Source organism: Rattus norvegicus, chromosome 13 (genome assembly GCF_021556685.1).
Source record: "Rattus norvegicus strain SHRSP/BbbUtx chromosome 13, alternate assembly SHRSP_T2T, whole genome shotgun sequence".
In the NCBI taxonomy this organism is placed as follows: domain Eukaryota; kingdom Metazoa; phylum Chordata; class Mammalia; order Rodentia; family Muridae; genus Rattus; species Rattus norvegicus.
The window spans coordinates 61,654,029-61,665,471 of NC_141546.1; the positions used below are offsets into that span (position 1 = coordinate 61,654,029).

General features: G+C 35.9%; 1 long non-coding RNA gene across 1 annotated transcript; it reads right to left on the minus strand.

Moving 5' to 3' along the window:
* Positions 1-5,501: 5,501 nt before the first annotated feature.
* LOC134481510 (uncharacterized) lies at positions 5,502-9,979 on the minus strand. The gene is made up of 3 exons (XR_015635537.1): positions 9,742-9,979; positions 9,425-9,554; positions 5,502-6,154 (listed from the first exon to the last, which is right to left on the minus strand). It is a non-coding gene; the product is annotated as an uncharacterized LOC134481510 (long non-coding RNA).
* Positions 9,980-11,443: the final 1,464 nt, after the last annotated feature.

Consider the following 11,443-nt stretch of genomic DNA (forward strand, 5'->3'; position numbering starts at 1 on the left):
TACAGGAAGTTTGAGCAGTTGGGAACATGTGAAAAAATATCTTCAATATCTCTTTGGAAGAAGATTACTTTATAAGTGTGTTGCAATGAAGTAACAAACATTCTAACATTCTTTTTATTCCAAAAATTTCTTTCATTTTCTAGTAATTATTAACTGTCCTCCGTACCTATAAAGAGATAAGAAACTAAAAAAAAATAAGGAATTCAAAGAGGGCTGCATAGAGATTATATAATATACAGTCAATGTTTATATTATAAGGTATTATCTTCATTTAGCCGACAAAATTTAGACTGTACGTGGGCAGGCCTTCATCTTCTTCCCTTGCTCCACTTTTGCAGGAAGTAAACAAAGTCCAGACAAGCAGAGAAAACTGTAACTTTTCCATATGTACATGAGTGATTGAAAGACAGAATGGGTATATCCATGAACAGTTTTCTCTCTCATGCAACAAAATAGTAAAGACATTTTGTCTAGATTATTTATAATTCAGTTCTTGAATTCTATTCTAATTAGTAAATTAAATTCTTCTACCACATGAATCACCATCACCGTGTCCTGAATCCTCTATGTTACAGTGCTGTTCCTGTGTCTGTATCCTATCGAACTGAAATTTTGGAACATTTCTCATTCCTTGTTTCATTCTTGCAGGCTTAAATGGCCCCACACCCTACCTTCTTTCTGTCTACATCATATGACAATACCATATCATATCTATAACAGTTCCCAACATCTGTGATGCAAACTATTCTGTGATGACAAGAATGCAGGCGCTACAATTAAATTTTGATTTCATATAATCTGAAGTGTCACATATGGAAACTAGGTAATAGACTGTAAGATAAATGCAAGATAAATCAAGCTAGTAAATGAGTAAGTAATGAGAGGTTTGATCTCCTCAAACCATGAAAGAAAAAAATTAATGACAATTATCAAAATTTTGTAATATATTACTTTGGAGAGGTAAGCTAAGTCTCTTTTAATTTTAAAATCTTTAAGTGGTAAACATACTAAGCACAATTAGAGAAGTTATTGGTTTAATTAATTACATGAAATTTTGTTTGCCAGAATTCATTTCTAAATTTGATTTATATGCTCATCATACATATAAAATATGATTTATTTTCAGGATGATTTGTGAGATTTTTGTATTGGTTATTTTGTGTACATATCAACTGTTGTTCCCCTTCCTGGTTTCCCCTTCACAAACACCCCAATGCCATCTCCCCTTCTCCTTTGCTTATATGAAGGTGTTCCTCTACCCACCTAACCACTCCCGCCTCACCTTCTAATATTCTCCTGCACTGGGCATCAGGCCTCCACAGGACGATAGGCTTCCCTTTTCATTGATGTCAGATAAAGCATTCCTCTGCTCTATCAGTAACTGGAGGCAAGGGTCCCTCCAATTATACTCTTTGGTTGGTGGATTAGTCCCTGAGAGCTCCAGACTTTCAGGTTTGTTGATATTGCTGTTCTTCCTATGGGGTAGCACGCCTCCGCATCTGTATTGATCAGGTGCTCTCAGAGCCTCTCAGGGGACAGCTATACCAGGCTTCTGTCAGCAAGCACTTCTTGGCATCAGCAATAATGTTTAGATTTGGGGTCTGCAGATGGGATGGATACCTAGCTGGGGAGATCTGTGGATGCCCTTTCCTCCAGTCTTCGCTCCATTTTTTGTCCCTGTATTTCCTATAGACAGAAAATATTCTGTGTTGAATATTTTGAGATGGCTATGTGGCCATATCCCTCAACTGGGTGCTGTGCCTATGTAGTGGAAGTGGTTTCCACACGTTCTATCTTCCCTTTGTTGGGTATTTCAGCTAATTTCACCGCTTTTGGGTCTTAGGAAACTCTTGCTTCCTTGGCATATGGGACTTTCCAGTGATTAACTCCAGTACCCCATCCCCCTCTGCTACATACTTCTGTTCAATTTCCTGGCCCTCTGTATATTTCTCCTGTCTCTTCCCATACCTGATCCTGCACACCCGTTTCCCTCCTCTCTATTCCTCCCAAACCCCTCCCACCCTCTACCTCTCATGATTATTTTTTTAATCTTCTAAGTAAGATTGAAGCATTCACACTTTGATTTTCTTTCTTCTTAATCTTCATATGGCCTATGCATTGTATCATAGGTATTCTGAGCTTTATGGCTAATATCCACTTTTCAGAGAGTACATATCATGTGTGTTCTTGTGTTTCTGGGTTACTTCACTCAGGATAATATTTTCAAGTTCCACCCATTTGCCAGTGAATTTCATGAACTCTTTGTTTTTAATAGCTAAGTAGCACTCCATTGTGTAGCTGCACTACATTTTCTGTATCTATCCTTTCATTGAGGGATTTCTGGTTTTTTTTCCAGCTTCCGGTTATTATAATTAAGGCTGCTATAAACATACTGCAGCATGTGTCCTTGTGATATGTTAGAGCATCTTTCAGTTACATGCCCAGAAGTGGTACAGCTGGGTCTTCAGGTAAATCTATTTCCAATTTTCTGAGGAACCAACAGATTGATTTCCAAAGTGTTTTAACCAGCTTGCAATCCCACCAACAATGGAGGAGTGTTCCTCTTTCTCCACCAGCATCTGCTGTCACTTGAGGCTTTTTTTTATTCATAGTCATTCTGACTGGTATGAGTTGGAATTTCGGGGTTGTTTTGATTTGCATTTCCTTGATGACTAAGGATCTTAAACATTTCTTTAGGTGTTTGTGTTTCTCAGTCATTCAAGATTCCTCTGCTGAGAATTCTTTGATTATCTCTGTACCTCATTTTTAATAGGGTTATTTGGTTCTCTGGAGCCTAACTTCCCAATTTCTTTATATATTTATATATTTTGGTTTTAGCCCTCTATCAGATGTAGGTTTGGTAAAGATCTTTTTCCATCTGTAGGTTGATGTTTGGTCCTATTGACAGTATCTTTTGCCTTACAGAAAATTTTCAATTTTATGAAGTCTCATTTGTCAATTGTTGATCTTAGAGTCTGAACTATTGATGTTCTGTTCAGGAAATTTTCCCCATGCCAATGTATTTGAGCATCTTTCCCACTTTCTCTTCTATAAGATTCAGTGTCGGGTTTTATGTTGAAGTTTCTTATACACTAGGACTTGAGCTTTGTAGGAGGAGATAAGAATGTATGCCACCAACCCCAGCCACTATTACTGATTCCAGGAAATGCTTGCTGGCAGAAGACTGATATGAATGTCTCCTGAGAGGCTTTGCCAGAGCTTTACTGATATAGATTAAGGTGCTTGCAGCTAACCCTCAGACTGAGCACAGGAACCCCTATGGAGAAGTTAGAGTAAGGACTGAAGGAGCAGAGGATGGCATTGTCTGGCATCAATAGGAGAAGCCCTGGGTCCTGAGTAGGCTCCATTCCCCAGTGTAGGGAAATGCCTTAATTTTGAGCTGGGAGTTGGGTGGGTGGGGGGAGAAGCATCCTCACAGAAGCAGGGGAAGATAATAAATAAATAGATAAATAAATAAATAGATAAATAAATAAATAAATGTATCAATCTACATGCTGACCACCAATTCATTTCTGAGTTCTTGAAATAGTTCTAAAAACATTCTAGAGCAGGTAAACAATGTAAATTTCACAGTATAGCTTTAACTTCATAATATGAGAGCAAATTCTTAGTTTCCTGAAATTTCCATAACTTTAAATTTATCCTATCTACTATAACATTTGGAGTTATTTAGCAACTTGTAAATTTTAACTCTGTTAGCGTAGAAAATAAATGTTTAAGGTGTCTAACAAATTTTACCTTTCCCATCATTATTAGACGCACTTTGGAATCAGCCAGCAGGTTTTAGACTTTGACGATTTTGAAACAGCTTTGAAATACAACCTTACTCTAATATATATTATGCTATTATCAAAATCTGTATTTTAAGCCACAAAAAGTCCATCATAAAATTTTTTTCTGATTATTTTTCAAACATGTATAATCATGTGTATTAAAACATCTCTTTTCCTTAAAGTGTTGCTACAAATTGTACTTAAAACTTTAACCAAGATTCTGTTGTGTGGGCATAATACAGTAGTAATAATAACTCTGTGGTTACTAATTCTACACAACCACATGTGTAGTTTTTCAAACTATGCTATAGAGTGCTACTGTTATGTTCCATATGCCTTTCTTGTACAGTATTAAAAAAATCAAATTAGGTATGTGTTCCATTTTGCTGATTGTGTTTACTGTGCTTTGATGCAAATATAGTATTTATAGGAAATTATTCAAAAATAATATCACATTTTAAAATATCGATTGTCTACTGTATTAATCAATACTGGGGAGGGCAAAGTGTTCATTATCCATTTAAATATATAAATATAGTTGTATTGCTCATACGGGAGTACACAGTGCCTGCTCATGTTAAGCACTATGTGGTCACTATCTCCCTTTAGTGACCATCTCAAGGTTAGATTCAGTTCACAAATGTATGTTTGTCATATTTATATACACACTTTAAAATGACATTTGGAAAAAATTGACTCAAGAAGTGTGTTCTGCATATATCATTTCTATTTTAAATTTTCTATCATTATTTTTCGACATAAAATATATCTAGTCATAACCAGAGGGAAACTCAGACAGTGCCTGCCCTCTCATGGGAGGACATCTTTCCACATTGACAGGCAATTCTGTCACAGGGCAAGATGATTTATCTCCTCTGATTTCATTCCATAAAGACGCCCTATACAAGGTGAAGTGATAATTTTCCTCAGAGTTAACATGTCCAATGTCTCATTTTTCATTCTAGTCCTTGTGAAATGACATCAAACACTAAATTGGAGACTAATTTTAGTGGTGAGGCTTGGCTGCCTGCCCACTTCTCTGGGAAAACAATCAAATTATCTGTACTTTTAACTTGTAAAAGTCGCATAGCACATGACCATGAGCTCTTTTAACCCATGCTGAGAAACCAGAAGAAAACAACATATGATGAAATAATATTCTTGGAAAACATTACTGAGATATGAAAATGTTACATTTTTAAAGGATTGTCTGTATGAAGGTAAGGGGAATGATAGGAAAAGGAAGGCTGTTGTCAATATACATGGCAGACACATAAGAAAATAATGAATTATTTTATGTGGTTGGAAAATTAGAGCAATAATTAACTAAGTTTTCAAATAGTTAATCTATGCATTGCCTTAAGTACTTGGATTTGTCATCATTTATTTTAAGTAGAGTAGTACTTTAAAATTTTGTTTTCTGAATTTAGTTATTTTTGCATATAAAATCGTGGTGGTTTAGGGTAATCTTTAGATGGAAAAAACATGTTTGCATGTTTGGTCACTCTAATTTGAAACTACATAAGCAAAATATTACTTATTTTGCAAATAATAATCCTACAGCATAACAACTTGTAGGTATTATAATAGTTATAGATAAATTAGGGGTCCAGAGGTTACATATGAAAAAAACTAAACAAACAATAACACAAAAACAAAGTCTGTATAACTACAAGAGTTCAATGAAACATATGGACTTTGGATCTGGTTATTTTAGCTGCATAGTATTTTTTATTTGTATATTCTTTATAATGAAGTTTTAATTATTGAGCAAACTGTAGTAAGAATATTTATTTTGTACTTTGCCATTTTGAACATTTGAAATAATTTGCTTTTGAAAATACATGTATTTTGAACACACAGAATATAACTTTTATATACAAATAAGAAATTTATTCCAAGAGAAAAATGCCATTAATAATACTACTGACCAAAGTGAGTAGAATATCAGTGTAAAACACTGATGAAAAAAATTAAACATATATGTGAATAAACACGCACATATTATATATATATAATATTACATATGTATATACTTGGTTTACTAATTAAAAATAAGATAAAATTATTAATGTAACTAAGGAAAAGGTACATGGGAGGGGTTAGAGGAAGAAAAAATGGAAAATTTACACAATTACATTATCATAATAAAAAATAGAAAAGTGAAATGGTTTAAGAAAGGAAATAGGGCTGGAGACATGGCTCAGTGGTTAAGAGCACTGACTGCTCTTCCAAAGGTCCTGAGATCAGATCCCAGCAACCACATGACAGCTCACAACCACCTGTGATGAGATCCGATGCCCTCTTCTGGTGTGTCTCAAGACAGCTACCATGTGCTTACACAGGATGAATAAATAAATCTTGAAAAAAAAGCAAAGAAATAGACCAATTTTAAAAGAAGACATAAATGTCCAGTAGACATATAAAATTTTTAAACTTCACTTTTATTCAAAGAAGTGCAAGTCAAGGCAATACCATAATGTAATATCTTCTTACCAGAATGAAAATGACTACTGGCAAAATAATATATTTACATGGTAAGGCAATCTAGAAAGAGATAGAGGGGCAGGGACTCATTTATTGCTGCTTGAAGTAATCATGATAGCGATTATGGAAAACAGAGGCTGTGATGTTGAACTATGTCAACTTTACAGGATGGATAATTACCTAGGACTTTAACCTCTGTTCACACTTTAAAAAGTCTTTTTATGTTTACTTTATCATGTTAAAAATTCACCTAAATATGGATGGACTGCACCATTCAGGAACTAATACCTCTGCTTCCTGACTATGAATGTAATGTGAGCAGCCAACTGCTGCTATGATATCTTAGCTATGACAGACGGCAACTTCCTCAAATTGTGAGCCCAAAATAAAATCTTCATTCCTTCAATCATTTTTGTCCAGGAATTTTGCTACAGGTATTAGAAAAATAACAAATACCGAGATTAAAATCAAACAAACAAAACCCCCAAAAGCCAGGCACAATACATGCCTATAATATGATCAATGGAAAACCATTGGTAGCTGGGTCTTTGTGAGTTCCAAGCAAACCAGAGGCTACATGAGGAGACCCCCAACTAACCCAATTATGGTGAAATGCTTACATTACAAAGACAGTTAAGATAATATTCTTCATATTAGACAAAATATAAAAATGGATTCTGATTCTGTTCAATGGTCAATGGATAAATAAAACAGGATAGATTCATACAATTAAATTCTATTAAGTAATAAAAAGTGGGATCACCTAAAATCTGCAGCAACATGAACGGGCATGGACCATTATTATATTAAGTGAAATAAGATGAATTTAACATGTTGTCAATTATTTCTGGAAAGCTGCCAATCAGCTTTGTAGAAGAGGGGAAAGGACAGTGGATACCAGAGAATGGAAAATGCTGGGAGGATGATATTAGAGCTACACAAAAGCCACCAAAACTAATCACAAAAAAAAAAAATCACTTCATGTTCTTATTTAGCATCAAAAGGTATGTATAGGGGGAATACCCATATGGGGGAGGGAGAGGGGAGGGAATGGGGGGCTTATGGACAGGAAACCCGGAGGGGGAATAACCTTTGAAATATAAGTAAAGAAATATATCTAGTAAAAAGTAAAAAAAAAAAAGGTAATTGTTGGTGAGGGCAAGCTATGGACCATTAAGAAAGATAACCCGGATGTAAAACTTCCCATACACGAAGAAAATTATCTTTTTAAATAAGAAATACTTTTTTGCCTTTATTATTTTTTTCTTCATTTTCCCTTATGGGGCATGCCAGAGTCACCTCAACCTTGTTCCCCTTCCTGCCTCATTCAGAGAAGCACCCTTTACACCTGAACAGCAGAGGTGTAAAACCTTGTACCTAGAGGCCTTTTGAAATTAGCTGGTGGCTCTCATCTGCTTCATTCTGCCACCTCAGGTTCCACTGTGTTTGGTTAGTAGTGCTTTGTGAGCAAATTAGTGAGGCGGCTGAGCTTAATCCTCTACATAAAAAGGTATTTGGGAATTGAATCTTGTGAATCAGAGATAGTGGTTGAAGCCCTCCTTGCATTTTTGTAGTTGTCTTATTTCAATTTTTCGATTAAAATCAGAATTACTGTTTTCATTTTATCTTTAAAAATGGATTAGAAATGACACAAAGTCGAGACACTTAGATTTGTTGCAAGCAATTCTTGACATTACTATAAAAATAATTTGTGATAAAGCTATTATGCCTAGGTGTTTGCTTAACAAGTATGTAAAAAGTAACTAAATTTTTGTAATGCAAATTCACTCATTTCTGTCATGGGAACAACTGTCTAGATTTTAGACTGGCATGTGATTTGAGTCTGTAATATATGGCGACTGGATTCAATACCCTAGTTTCATGTGAAACTGTTAGGATTTCCTTGATAGCAAGTTATTACCTCTCCTCCAAAGCTACCTGTATTTCTCTTAGTGACTTTTGGCCCCACAGCTTTATTACAATCTGAAGAAAGCATTACATTCAGAACCATATACTTCTAGGAAAAGCCTCTGGAAGCAATAAAATGTGGTCTGTAAAAATCGACTATTTTTATTAAAGGTTACAGTACATTTCTAGGTTTTGCTTAGTGACTCACCCACAAACTTCCCATAGAGTCATTCATATCTCTTAACCCAGATAATCACCAGTCAGTTTCCTTTTCTGAACGTTTCATGTAAATGGGCTCATCTGCTGTATCATATTCTGTATGAACAGCATTCTTTTTTTGTTTGTTTGATTTTTTTCAGGACACCTAAAAAGAATGTTCTGTGTGTTTTACTTTACACTTCCCTACTTATTAAATCTTCAATTGTGTCTAATTCTTGACTTTTGAAACCATGTGTCTGTGCTTTTTGAGTACTCATATAGAAGAGCTTAATTTGTCTCACAGTTCTGGAAGATTCTTATCCCACTGTTGTTATTTGACTGAACTTAGAGCGGGCTCAACAATAAGTCCCAACTGTTAGAGTGACCACTGAAAATTAAGGGCTTGTCTGGCATCAATGGGAGGAGAGGACCTTGGTCCTGTGAAGGCTCGATGTCCCAGTGTAGGGGAATGTCAGGGCAGGGAGGAGGGAGGGAGTGGATGAGAGAGTGAGGGAGCATCTTCATATATGCAGAGGGAGGGGGAATGGGCTAGGGTGTTGCCAGAGGGGAAACCAAGAAAGTGGATAGATAACATTTGAAGTGTAAATAAATAAAATATCCAATAAAATAAAAAAATAAAATGAATAAAATTATCAGCCAAAATGTTTAAATCTGCAATTGCTTTAATGGGACAATAACAATTTAGTAACTTGAAATTAGAGGCACTATTTTGAAAGAATATTCATAATAAAATTCTTCTCAAAAAGAATGTTGAATAGTTTAGGCATATTTTAGGAAACACAGGAAATTGAACATATTTTCAGACCTGTACTTTGAACGTGAAGAAACTGATAGTTCTTTATTCTGACTAATATTTTTTAATCTTTATTAACTTGAGTATTTCTTACTTACATTTCAATTGTTATTCCCTTTCCCGGTTTCCGGGCCAACATCCCCCTAATCCCTCCCCCTCCCCTTCTCTATGGGTATTCCCCTTCCCATCCTCCCCCCATTACCACCCTCCCCCCAACAATCACCTTCACTAGGGGTTCAGTCTTGGCAGGACCAGGGGCTTCCCCTTCCACTGGTGCTCTTACCAGGCTATTCATTGCTACCTATGAGATTGGAGGCCAGGGTCAGTCCATGTATAGTCTTCAAGGCTTCCTTCTGCAAGCAGGAAAAAAGGGCAGCAATGTCATTCAAGAAAGACATTTCCTTACCCTGATACAGGATTCCACCTATGTCAGAAGAACAGTTCCTTAACAGAGTGGAGATTGACTTGGCCAAGCCCTTCTAAAAATACCTTGGATATGACGTGTCTATTGCACGCATAGCTCACAGTAACGATGGCTACCTGTAGCAGAAACTGTCATTATTCCATCAAGGATGGGTTTGTACAGGAGCTTCTTCCAAATTGAAACTTTCTAGGGGGAATGAGGCCCAGGAGATTTCTTAGGCGAGTGAAGTTTCACCATGTCTGAAGAAGTGGACATTAGCAAGATTACGGAAGGGCTCTCCATAGCTTCATACTGTCAGTAAACACTGCTCATGGAGGAGATGCTGAACAACCAAGCCAAAGCCAGAAGAGTTCTAGAATCTATCGAGTTAACTTCCGGTTGAGCAAAGGGCTCTGGGATTGAAGGCTTGGTGAGACATCGCCTGTGTTTGGGTGGGTTTTTCTGAAATGCAGCTACATTTTCAGTCTTCCTTGCTTCTGTGAGTAACCCCTCGCCCAAATCTCCTTAGAAACACCAATAAAAAGTATTGATTTACCAGTTAGACTTTGCTGCAACCATTAGTTTTATAGGTTAACGGTTCTTTTGCCAGACTGAGTACGTGTGTGTGTGTGTGTGTGTGTGTGTGTGTGTGTGTCCCATATCTCCCCATGAAATTTCTGCTACACAGAGACCCCACCTCAAAGAAATATGCTATTGGCATGTAATTGTTTCTCTTTTGGAAGTGGAGAAATCGTATTCTTCAATGCTGCTAAGCTGTCCTTGCTCAAGTAAATAACTTCATATGTGCACACTGTCAACTTTACTTAAATGAACACACAGACACACACACACACACACACACACACACACACACACTATAAACATGAAAGTAAGAAAGCAGAATTGGTTTGGTATAAGGGAAAAGGTGATGACAGCATGACAGCACAGTTAGAGCCACTGCAAACACATCCATCCTTATTGGTGGTTCTGAAGTGGCTGATTTAGCAGCAATTTTGTTCATGACACTGTTGGATTTCAGGACTCTAGAGAGAGTGCAACGATAAGAATCCAAATCAAGATACAAATTTGTGTTTTTTTCAAAGGTATTTCCATAATAAATAATTTTAAAAGACTTGTAAGAATTTTTGTAATTTTGAAATTATAAGAAAGTTAAGTTTGATAGCTCCTCAATTACTTTTTACATTATGTAGTAGAACCTGACCTGCAGTCATTAAATGATGTTTTGTCTCCACAAATATATTGTATTTAAGCACTTATTACAGAATGCTGAGTAATAAAGATAACACACACATTCCTAAACCCTAAATAGTGGTAAAAGCACGTCACAATATAAATATTATTTAACTATTACAACATATCAATGAATCACAAATTATCAATACTTTTATTTCAAACATGGGAGCTGATACTTGAAGGTTATAAATCAACTACCAATATCACGCAGGTTATATGTGGAAAATCATGCTTGAGAACATGAATTACAACTCCAGAGGCTTTCCTACTAACCGCCTTATCTTCTATACCTCCAGAATTCCTACCCTCTGCCTTTTAGGCACAGTATATTTAGGTCTGTGGTAGCCGCATCTGTTCCTCTTTAGATCTGCCATGCTTGTGTTTGGTATATCTTTATGCTCTATAGCTTCTATTTCGTTCACTGAATTTTATTTTTAGAAAAGCTGATCTCTACAACTTGGCTTCTTGTTTCCCTCACTGACTTTCAAATGATTTATAATTTGAATATAGCATATATTCATATATATTAATATAGCATATATTCATAACCATCCATGGAGTATTATATAGTATTTAGAAAGCCTC